This window comes from Lipotes vexillifer, unplaced genomic scaffold (assembly GCF_000442215.2).
Source record: "Lipotes vexillifer unplaced genomic scaffold, Lipotes_vexillifer_v1.1 scaffold1132, whole genome shotgun sequence".
Lineage (NCBI taxonomy): Eukaryota > Metazoa > Chordata > Mammalia > Artiodactyla > Lipotidae > Lipotes > Lipotes vexillifer.
This window is the reverse complement of record NW_006793725.1, coordinates 116,722-127,190: the sequence shown is the minus strand read 5'-3', so window position 1 is coordinate 127,190 and position 10,469 is coordinate 116,722.

Sequence of the window (10,469 nt, the reverse complement as noted above, 5' to 3'; positions counted from 1 at the left end):
GAGGAATCAGGCTCCCTGACATCAGACTATACTACAAAGCTACAGTAATCAAGACAGTATGGTACTGCCACAAAAACAGAAATACAGATCAATGGAACAAGATGGAAAGCCCAGAGATAAACCCATGCACATAAGGTCACCTTATCTTTGATAAAGGAGGCAAGAGTATACAATGGAGAAAAGAGAGCCTCCTCAATAAGTGGTGCTGGGAAAACTGGACAGCTACATGTAAAAGAATGAAATGAGAGCACTCCCTAACACCATACACAAGAATAAACTCAAAATGGGTTAAAGACCTAAATGTAAGGCCAGGCACTATAAAACTCTTAGAGGTAAACGTAGGCAGAACACTCTATGATATAAATCACAGCAAGATCCTTTTTGACCCACCTCCTAGAGAAATGGAAATAAACATAAAAATAAACAAATGGGACCTAATGAAACTTAAAAGCGTTTGCACAACAAGGGAAACCGTAAACAAGATAAAAACCCTTAGAATGGGAGAAAATATTTGCAAATGAAGCAACTGACAAAGGATTAATCTCCAAAATATACAAGCCGCTCATGCAGCTCAATATCACAAAAACAAACAACCCAATCCAAAAATGGGCAGACGACCTAAATAGACATTTCCCCAAAGAAGACATACAGACTGGCAACAAACACAGGAAAGGATGCTCAACATCATTAATCATTAGAGAAATGCAAATCAAAACTACATTGAGGTATCACCTCACACCAGCCAGAATGGCCATCCTTAAAAAATCTACAAACAATAAATGCTGGAGAGGGTGTGGAGAAAAGAGAACCCTCCTGCACTGTTGGTGGGAATGTAAATTGTAATTGTCCTCTCACTATGGAGAACAGTATGGAGGTTCCTTAACAAACTAAAAATAGAACTACCATACGACCCAGCAATCCCACTACTGGGCATATACCCTGAAAAAACCACAATTCAAAAAGAGTCACATACCACAATGTTCACTGCAGCGTTATTTGCAATAGCCAGGATATGGAAGCAACCTAAATGTCCATCAACAGATGATTGAATAAAGAAGATGTGGCACACATATACAAGGAATATTACTCAGCCATAAAAAGGAACAAAATTGAGTTATTTGTAGTGAGGTGGATGGACCTAGAATCTGTCATACAGAGTGAAGTAAGTGAGAAAGAGAAAAACAAATACCATATGCAAACGCATATATATGTAATTTTAAAAACCTGAACTGATGTACCTAGTTGCAGGGCAGGAATAAAGACTTAGTTGTAGAGAACAGACTTAAGGGCATGGGTGGGGGGAAGGGGAAGCTATGATGAAGTGAGAGAGTAGCATTGACATATTTACACTACTGAATGTAAAATGCATGGCTAGTGGGAAGCTGCTGCATAGCACAGGGAGATCAGCTCGAGACTTTGTGACGACCTAGAGGGATGGGATAGACAGGGTGGGAGGGAGGCTCAAGAGGTAGGGGATATGGGGATATATGTATACATATAGTTGATTTACTTTGTTATACAGCAGAAACTAACACAACATTGTAAAGCATTTATACTCCAATAAAGATGTGAAAAAAAATAATAAAGCTATGCTGTAGAACAGTCATCCCATAATAATTCTCAGGTGTTTTGGGAAAAGGAAAGACCCTTTCTAAGCAAGTGCTGCTCTCTTAGAATTACTACTCTCAGTTTGCTATCAAGAGCTTTTTTTTTCTTGAATTTTATTTTATTTTTTTATACAGCAGGTTCTTATTAGTTGTCTATTTTATACATATTAGTGCATATATGTCAATCCCAATCTCCCAATTCATCACACCACCACCACCCCACCACCCCCACTTTCCCCCCTTGGTGTCCATATGTTTGTTCTCTACATCTGTGTCTCTATTTCAAAAGCTTTTTATAAAAAATCTTTGTCTCCAGATGCAAATTGCCTTTTAATTTGTAACATGATTCTACATGGGAGGAAAGAAGTTTGCTATTTCTTTGTTTAGCCTAGATTACCCAGAACTGAGAAGGGGAATACAGTATTTTTTATTATACAGAGCTCCAGCTTTTGAGTCAAATTAACCTGATTTGGGGTCCTGATACTACAACTTGTCATTACTGTGCCCTTGGGCAAGTTACTTAATATCTGTGAGAACTTCAGTTTCCTCATCTGTAAAATGAGAATATTAACACCTTACAATTTTTGTTTGGATTATTAAATGAGGTTTCACACCTGATACATAACAAGTATTTAATAGAAATTGCACCAAAGAAACATATCTTGGAGCTGAAAGAACCCTCAGAAGAGTATTTACGTTAGCTATCTAGCTGAAGATTGAGCCTTCAGACTGGTAATGTATTATTATTATGATTTTATGGATGGGTTAACTGAGATAAGATAAAACACACTGAAGTTTAAAAACATAGTAAATGATAGAGGCAAGATTTGAATTCAGGTTTCTGCCTCTTAAGACTGTAATCTTATCCAAACTCCTCATAAGTCAAGAGAAAGAAACTGACATTGTTTTATAACATAACCATGTCACCTCCCATGAAACCAGCCAAAATGGAAATTCTCAAGGGAGGAACTGATTTTTTTCCCCACTAAAGTTGGAGAACAAAAATCTACAAACATTGATCAAAAATACATATTAGTATGCTCAAATTTAAATATATTTTAAATATAGATAGACAATATTTAAAGAAGAATAGACCTATCAAAAACAATTACAAAGACGGTGAAGAAAAATTCAGTTTAATACAAACAGTGTGACTATGAACCCCAATGTGAAATTACTTTTCTTTTTACTTTATTTCTTTTATTTTCTTTTCCTTCCTTTTAAAAAATTGTTGATGTATAATTTATTGACATATAATTGACATATAGTATAACTTAAAGGTATACAAGGTTCTAATTTGATATATTTATGTATTGCAAAATCATTATCACTATAATGTTATCTAATACCTCCATTATGTCACATAATTCTTTTTTGCAGTGTGAACATTTAAGGTTTACTCTCTTAGCAACTCTCAAGTATATGATACATCATTATTAACTATAATTACCATGCTGTAGTCCCCAGAACTTATTCATCTTATAGGTGGAAGTTTACCTTCTTTGACCAACATCTCCCCCTTTCTCCCCATGCACAGCTTCTAGTAACCACCATTCTGGTCTTTGGCTTATATGAGTCTAACTTTTTCCATTCCACATGTAAGTGATTTCTTTCCCTTCTTTTTAATGTTTCCTTTCTTTCTTTTCCTCTCTTTTTTTTTCCTGTTTTTTGCATATTTTTGATTACTGAAGCATTACATAATGTATCATTTGGATATTGCTAAATTACAAAGCACCCCAAAATTTACTGGTTTAAAAGAATAAGCATTTATTAATGCTCATGGGTCAGCTGGGTGGTTCATTCTCTTTTATTGGTGGTTAGTTCTGAATGACATAGATTTTAGCTAGGTTCTCTCTGACTTGAGCTAGGTTCTCTCATATGTTTGCAGGTCAGCTGGCTGTAGGCTGGTTTGTGATGGCTTCAGCTGGAGTAACTAGGCTGTGTTCAGTGTGGTCTCTTATGCTCTGTCAACCTACTCTAGATGTGATCAAATATTGGTGGTAGGATTTCAAGAAAGAAAATGGAACTACTCAAGGCTTTCTGAGGCCTTGGCTCAGAGCTGGTATACTGTTACTTCCACCAGTTTCTACTGATCAAAGCTATCATGGGTCGGCCCAGATTCAAGAGGGTCACCTTTTAATGGGAGGAGCAGCAAAATCATAGTTCAGTGTATATGGAGAGGAAAGAATTGTGAGAAATGTTGCAATCAATCTACCACATCTGGTTTGTATGCACTGTAAGAAAATAGACAAGCATTCAGAGTCTCATCAAGGAAAGGTGATGACATTAAACAAAGTAACCCAGGAATCAAAATCATTTCCAATACTATAATAAAATGATAATACAAGTAAACAGAGTACAAACATAATAGAGACCAGAAGTGGGTAGCACTGTGGTACCACCTAGGGGGTGATAAATTCACCTTAAGAGAGGTACTGAATGAAAAAAACAAGGAGGGATTTTTGGTTTTGCCTAAGTATAGAAATCTATGCATTCCTGTTTGAGAATTTCAGAGGCACTGAAGAAAACCTGTGGCTTCTTTCCTGTGCCTTATGAGTAGCCCATTTAATAAATAAAATGTGTATACACACCTGTTGCCCCAACTGTCCTATGATCTCTGTAGTACCTCTGGGCAAGGGAAACATGGAGTGGGTAAATGTGGAGATTCACTCTCTTGTTGATTATAGTTTGGCCTAGGATTGGAGCCATCTAGGTAATCTATGCATTCTCCTTGACCTTTTCATCATCATGGAGAACAAGAAGTCAATTCTGGGGTGTTCTTTTCAAAACCTAGGTATGAAGCTTTCACACCTACACTTAAAACTCTTCAGTAGCCCCTTCATGTTGCTTTCAGAAAAGGTTAAAACCCCTTAACATGGCCCATGCACCTTTTTATGCCATAGTCTCATCTCTTACCCTAGAATTAATTCTTTGTTCTAGCCACAGGAAAGAGATTGTAATTCCACAAACCAATCAACCTTTGCTCCTGTTTTTCCTGCCAACTGGAATGGCTCCCACACTTTCCTTCCTGCCTGGTCAGTCCTTATTCATCAGTGAAAATATAGCTTTCTTTCACTTGGCTGGCTACAGATGGTAACTCAGCATTTTATTTGTGTATGTGTGTGTGTGTGTGTGTGTGTGAGTGTCTGTGTTTTACATGTTTATTTCCCCTGCTAGGTAGTTTCTTAAGGGCAAAGGATGTTATTCATTTCTACAGTCTGAGCACATAGCAAATTAGGAGTCCTATAACTGTTTATTAAATGAAATAATTAAATGAATATTTCTTGAATGAATGAATGAAATTTAGAACAAATTTTCTGTAGGAAATGCTGTCAGATAGAGGAAAAGAGAGGCATTTTTGGTCTGTATGTTGGTGAATATTTATTCTGGGTTGTAGGGAGAAGAAAGAGACTCCCTGAAAGATCTTATTTTTCTACTGCCATGTTGCTAATGCCCTTGTTTGATATGCTAAACTTCCCTTGATGAGAATGTTTTGCTCCATTTCCCTTCTACCTCTTTTGGCTGCTTTCTCACAAGCCTTCAGTGAGAGAGAAGAATCTTCTAATGTGTAATCTGTAAGCCATTTCTTTATTATATCTATCAGACTGCAGTATCTGTGTGAAGATTTTGACAATTTCCAGTTGACAAGACACAGGTGCAGCTGAGTAACAAATTTTGCGCGTTCATTGTGAGTCCCAACAGCAGCTTATAATAGGTAAGGATTCGTTTTTCACACAGTGATTATCTATATGCCAGACTTCATGGCTTTGATATATCAGGTCCAGGATTTCCTGGCACTTGACTGGCAACCTGTAGGTTCTTCATGGACAGGAAGCTTAACTTTATATATATATATCAGGTCTCTGTTCAGATAGCTTCCCATAGAGATCTTTCTTATGTCCATGTAAAGAAACTCCAACCTCATAATATGATCACTATTGGAAATCATACAATTATTTTTTTACTTGTTTATTATCCATCTCCTCTACTAGAATATTAGTTTGATAATAGCATGGACTTTGTGTATTGCTCATAATTTTATTCCTAGTACAATAATTACTCAATAAATATTTGTTTAATGAATGAACATCTGGCTGATAAAGATAAGGTAAAAAGGGAGGAAGGTTAGAAGAATTTATGGTTTATCAAAATACTTTATATATATATAATATATATATATATATATATATATATATATATATTATATATATATATATATAATATGCACATGTGTATAGTGTTTTACTGTTTCCTGACCACATCCTCTTGGCAATTATAGTTAATCCTATCAAAAACTCTACCAGATAAGTCTGATTTTCCTCTTTGCAGGTGAGGAAAACAAATCTCAGAAAGATGATAAAACATGGTCAGAGTTGCACAGAAAGAGGTCAGCTTGGAACTCCAACATTTCTTCTACAATGCTGGGAATCAGATTTGGCTCAGAGCTGGTAATATAAAAACAAAAATATGGCTCTGAAAGAAATTAGCTGATTGGTTGGAAAAACAGAGATCTAGATTTTATCCCCAGCTCAGCCCCACATTACCTACATACCCTTTGATGTGTCATAACACCAAGGCAAATTTACCCTAAACTCTTGTGCAGTCCCCCTCAAGTCACACTTAGCTGGTGGCATGTCAACACATGAGCAAACATGTAAGTAGACATACGCCAAAGCAGCTTTCCTCCATTGTGTTATATACCTCTCTGTCAAGTAGTTGACTCAAAAGGGGTTACTGATATCACTCATAGGAAAACTACTTATGCCTAACTTAAAGAATCAAATTCATTTTTTATTTAAACATAATCATCAGTAGACTAAAACTAGGATGAATGATTTCCAAATTGCTAAAGAAAGAAAGAACAGCATAAGGAAGATTTTAAGCAATTGTCGTGAAATACAAGTTTTTTTTAATCGTAAAGGAGCATAAACAATAAACAATGTGAAAGAAAATAACCAATAAAAGACTTTTAAAAGACACTGAATGTGATGCCATATAAAAGGTAAAAGGAAATATTTACTAGAGATTTGAGATATATCGTAAAACCACAATTATCAAAACAATGGCTGCCTCTCACTAAAATGAATATACAAATCAGTGAAATAGAAATGGAAGTCCAGAAATAAACCTAAGCATTTAAAATTTATTTTATGGAAAGGGTGACATCTGAAATTAGAAAGGAAAGAGATGACTTAATCAATAAGATGTAGGAAACACTTGCTAACAATTTGGAAAAAATAAAAAATAGATAACCAATAAGAACCTACTGTGTAGCTCAGGGAATTCTATCAATGATCTGTGGTGACCTAAATGGGAAGGAAATCCCCAAAGAGGGGATATATGTGTACGTATAGCTGATTCACTTTGTTGTACAGTAGAAATTAACACAACATTGTAAAGCAGCTATACCCCAACAAAAATTATATTACACTGAAATGCCTAATGAAGTAAAATTATTTAAACTTCTGAAATTTAAAGTAGGGAAAATTTCAAATACATGTTAAATAATATAAAAATGCTCAAGGGTCCACCACTAAGATGAAGCAGATGTTAATATTTGGTCATCCTTTAGATTGTGCTTTCTTTTATTGACTTTGATAAATAGAACATTATAGGTACAGCTTTCCCTCTTACTTTACTTGCTCCCAGAAGTAGCCACAGTCCTGAAATTAATGGGTATAATTCCCATTTATGATTTTATACCTCTGTTGTACATGTATGTATTACATTAAAATATGCTATATGCTTGCCTTATATAATGCTTATCTTTTCACTAAACATAGTTCTGGAGGTCTATCTGTGTTGATAAATGTAGCTCTGGTTCATCCATTTTAAGTGATAAGTATTATTCCATTGCAGTTATGAACCATAATTTATCCATCCTCATTCTGAGTTAAGTGGTTTTAGTTGTTTGTTTTACTATTAAAAAGGAATAGTACTACAATGAACATTGTCGTATATATCTCCTTGTGTAATGTATAAAAATTGTTTTAGGAAAACACATAGAAATGAAATTGCTGGATCATAGATTATAAGCATCTTTATCTTTACTTTATTGTCAAGTTACCCTCAAAGAAGCTATTTCTATTTTACATGCTCACCAGTGGTGTGAAAAAAAAGTCACTCTTTCTTACATAATTTCCAACACTTGGTAGTTTCATATTTACTAATTTTTTTGCCAGTATGAGGTTAAGAAATATATTTCATTATTTTCTTAACTTATATTTCCTCCGTTACCAGTGGGGAGATCATGTTTTCATGTATTTGTAGGCCATTTGTTTCTTCTTCTGTTACTTGTCTAATTATATCCTTGGACTATTTTCTATTGGATAGTTGGTCTTTTAAATTTTTATTTATAAGAGTTCTTTATAGGTTTATATATTAAACCTTTTCCATTATAAGCATTACACACATGACTTCTTCAATCATTGTCTTGTTTTTTCATTTATTTATGATGTATTTTAACATAAAATATACCACATTTTTGTATAGCAGTCAAATATATTTTGTAAGGCACTCAAATATATTTATTTTTTCCTCAGGGCTTATGCTTCTGGTGCTTTGTCTAAAAAGTCCTTACACATCCTGAGTCCATAAAATAATCTACTATATTTCAGTTTATACATTATTTTTCCTTAATGCATTTAGAATTTATTTGTGTATTTGGTATGAGGTAGGGATCTAACTTTATGTTTTTGCCATATGGATGACCCATTGACCCATTCATTGATTATTCAGCTTTTCAATCTCATCTGTAATGTTATCTCTGATATATATTGAGTCTGTTCCTAGGCCCTCTGTTTTGATCCATTAAGTCTATCTCTATAGATTTGTAGCAATGTTAAGTCACATTGTTTTTTTGTTTGTTTTTCTCTTTTTTTTTTTTTTTTTTTTTTTTTTTTGTGGTACACGGGCCTCTCACTGTTGTGGCCTCTCCCTTTGCGGAGCACAGGCTCCCGACGCTCAAGCTCAGCGGCCATGGCTCACGGGCCCAGCCGCTCTGCGGCATGTGGGATCTTCCTGGACCGGGGCACGAACCCGTGTCCCCTGCATCGGCAGGCAGACTCTCAACCACTGTGCCACCAGGGAAGCCCAGTCACATTGTTTTAATGTCTATAACTTCGTAGTAAATCTTCTTATCTGATAAGGCTGTCTTTGCTATTTTTTACCCTCTGTATTCCCATAGAATTAAAAAAAGAATGATACAGTTTTTAAAGGTTACAGTCCATCCTTGTAGCCTATCTTATACTCAGTAATTTATACCTCCCCTCTCACTCCCCCATCCCTATAATGCCCCTCCCCTGCTCCCCACTGGTAACCACTAGTTTGTTTTCTATATCTGTGAGGCTGCTTCTTTTTGTATTCACTAGTTTGCTGTATTTTTTAGATTCCACTTATAAGTGATATTATACAGTATTGTCTTTCTCTGTCTGACTTATTTCACTTAGCATAATGCCTTCCAAGTCTATCCATGTTGCTGCAAATGGCAAAATTTCATTCTTTTATGGCTGAGTAGTATTCCATTGTGTGTGTGTGTGTGTGTGTGTGTGTGTGAGTATACGTACATATGCCACATCTTCTTTATCCATTCATCTGTTGATGGACACTTAGGTTGCTTGCATATCTTGGCAATTTTAAATAATGCTGCTATTAACATTGGAGTGCATGTATCATTTTGAATTAGTGTTTTGGTTTTGTTTTCAAATATATACCAGGAGCAGAATTGCTGGGTCATACGGTAGTTCATTTTTTAGAAACCTGTGTACTGTTTTCCACGGTGACTGCACCAATTTACATTCCCACCAACAGTGTATGACGGTTCCCTTTTCTCCATATCCTCGCCAACATTTGCTGTTTGTGTTCTTTTTGATGATAGCCATTTGGACAGCTGTGAGGTGATATCTCATTGTGGTTTTGATTTGTATTTCCTTGATGATTAGTGATGTTTACCATCTTTTCATGTGGCTGTTGACCATGTGCATTTGCTCTTTGGAAAAATGTCTATTTACTTCTTCTGCCTATTTTTTAATCGGATTGTTTGTTTTTTTGATGTTGAGTTGTATGAGCTGTATATGTATGTTGGATATTAACCCCTTATTGGTCATATCATTTGCAAATATCTTCTCCCATTTTTTGCCCTCTGCACTCCCATATAAATTTTACAATCAACTTATCAATTTTAAATACACACACACACACACACACACACACACACACACACACACACACACACACATACTCATGCCCCACAGCCACATCTGCTGGGATTTTAGCTAATTACATTGATTAATAATGAATCATCAGTCTATGGATATAATAGATTAGTCTATTTTGTAAGCTTCTTTGATTTGCCTCAATAGTATTTTAGAATTTTCTGTGTAGAGGTCTTGTATTTTTGTTGCAATATGATTTTGTATCATTATTTCTTATAACGATATTTTTGAAACTATCATAATTGGTATCACTTTTTTTTTTTTTTTTTTGCCATACACGGGCCTCTCACTGTTGTGGTCTCTCCCGTTGCGGAGCACAGGCTCCAGACGCGCAGGCTCAGCGGCCATGGTGCACGGGCCCAGCCGCTCTGTGGCATGTGGGATCTTCCCGGACCGGGGCGCGAACCCGTGTCCCCTGCATCGGCAGGCAGACTCTCAACCACTGCACCACCAGGGAAGCCCTAGTATCACTTTAAATTTCTATTTTCTAATTGTTCATAGCTAGTATATATACAATTATTTTTTTAATATTGACTTTGTATCAATGAATTCTAATAATTAGTAGGTTCTTTGGGGGTATTCTGCATACATAATCATGTTGGCTGTGTAAATAATAAAAGTTTAATTTTTCCTTTCCAACTCTTCTCCT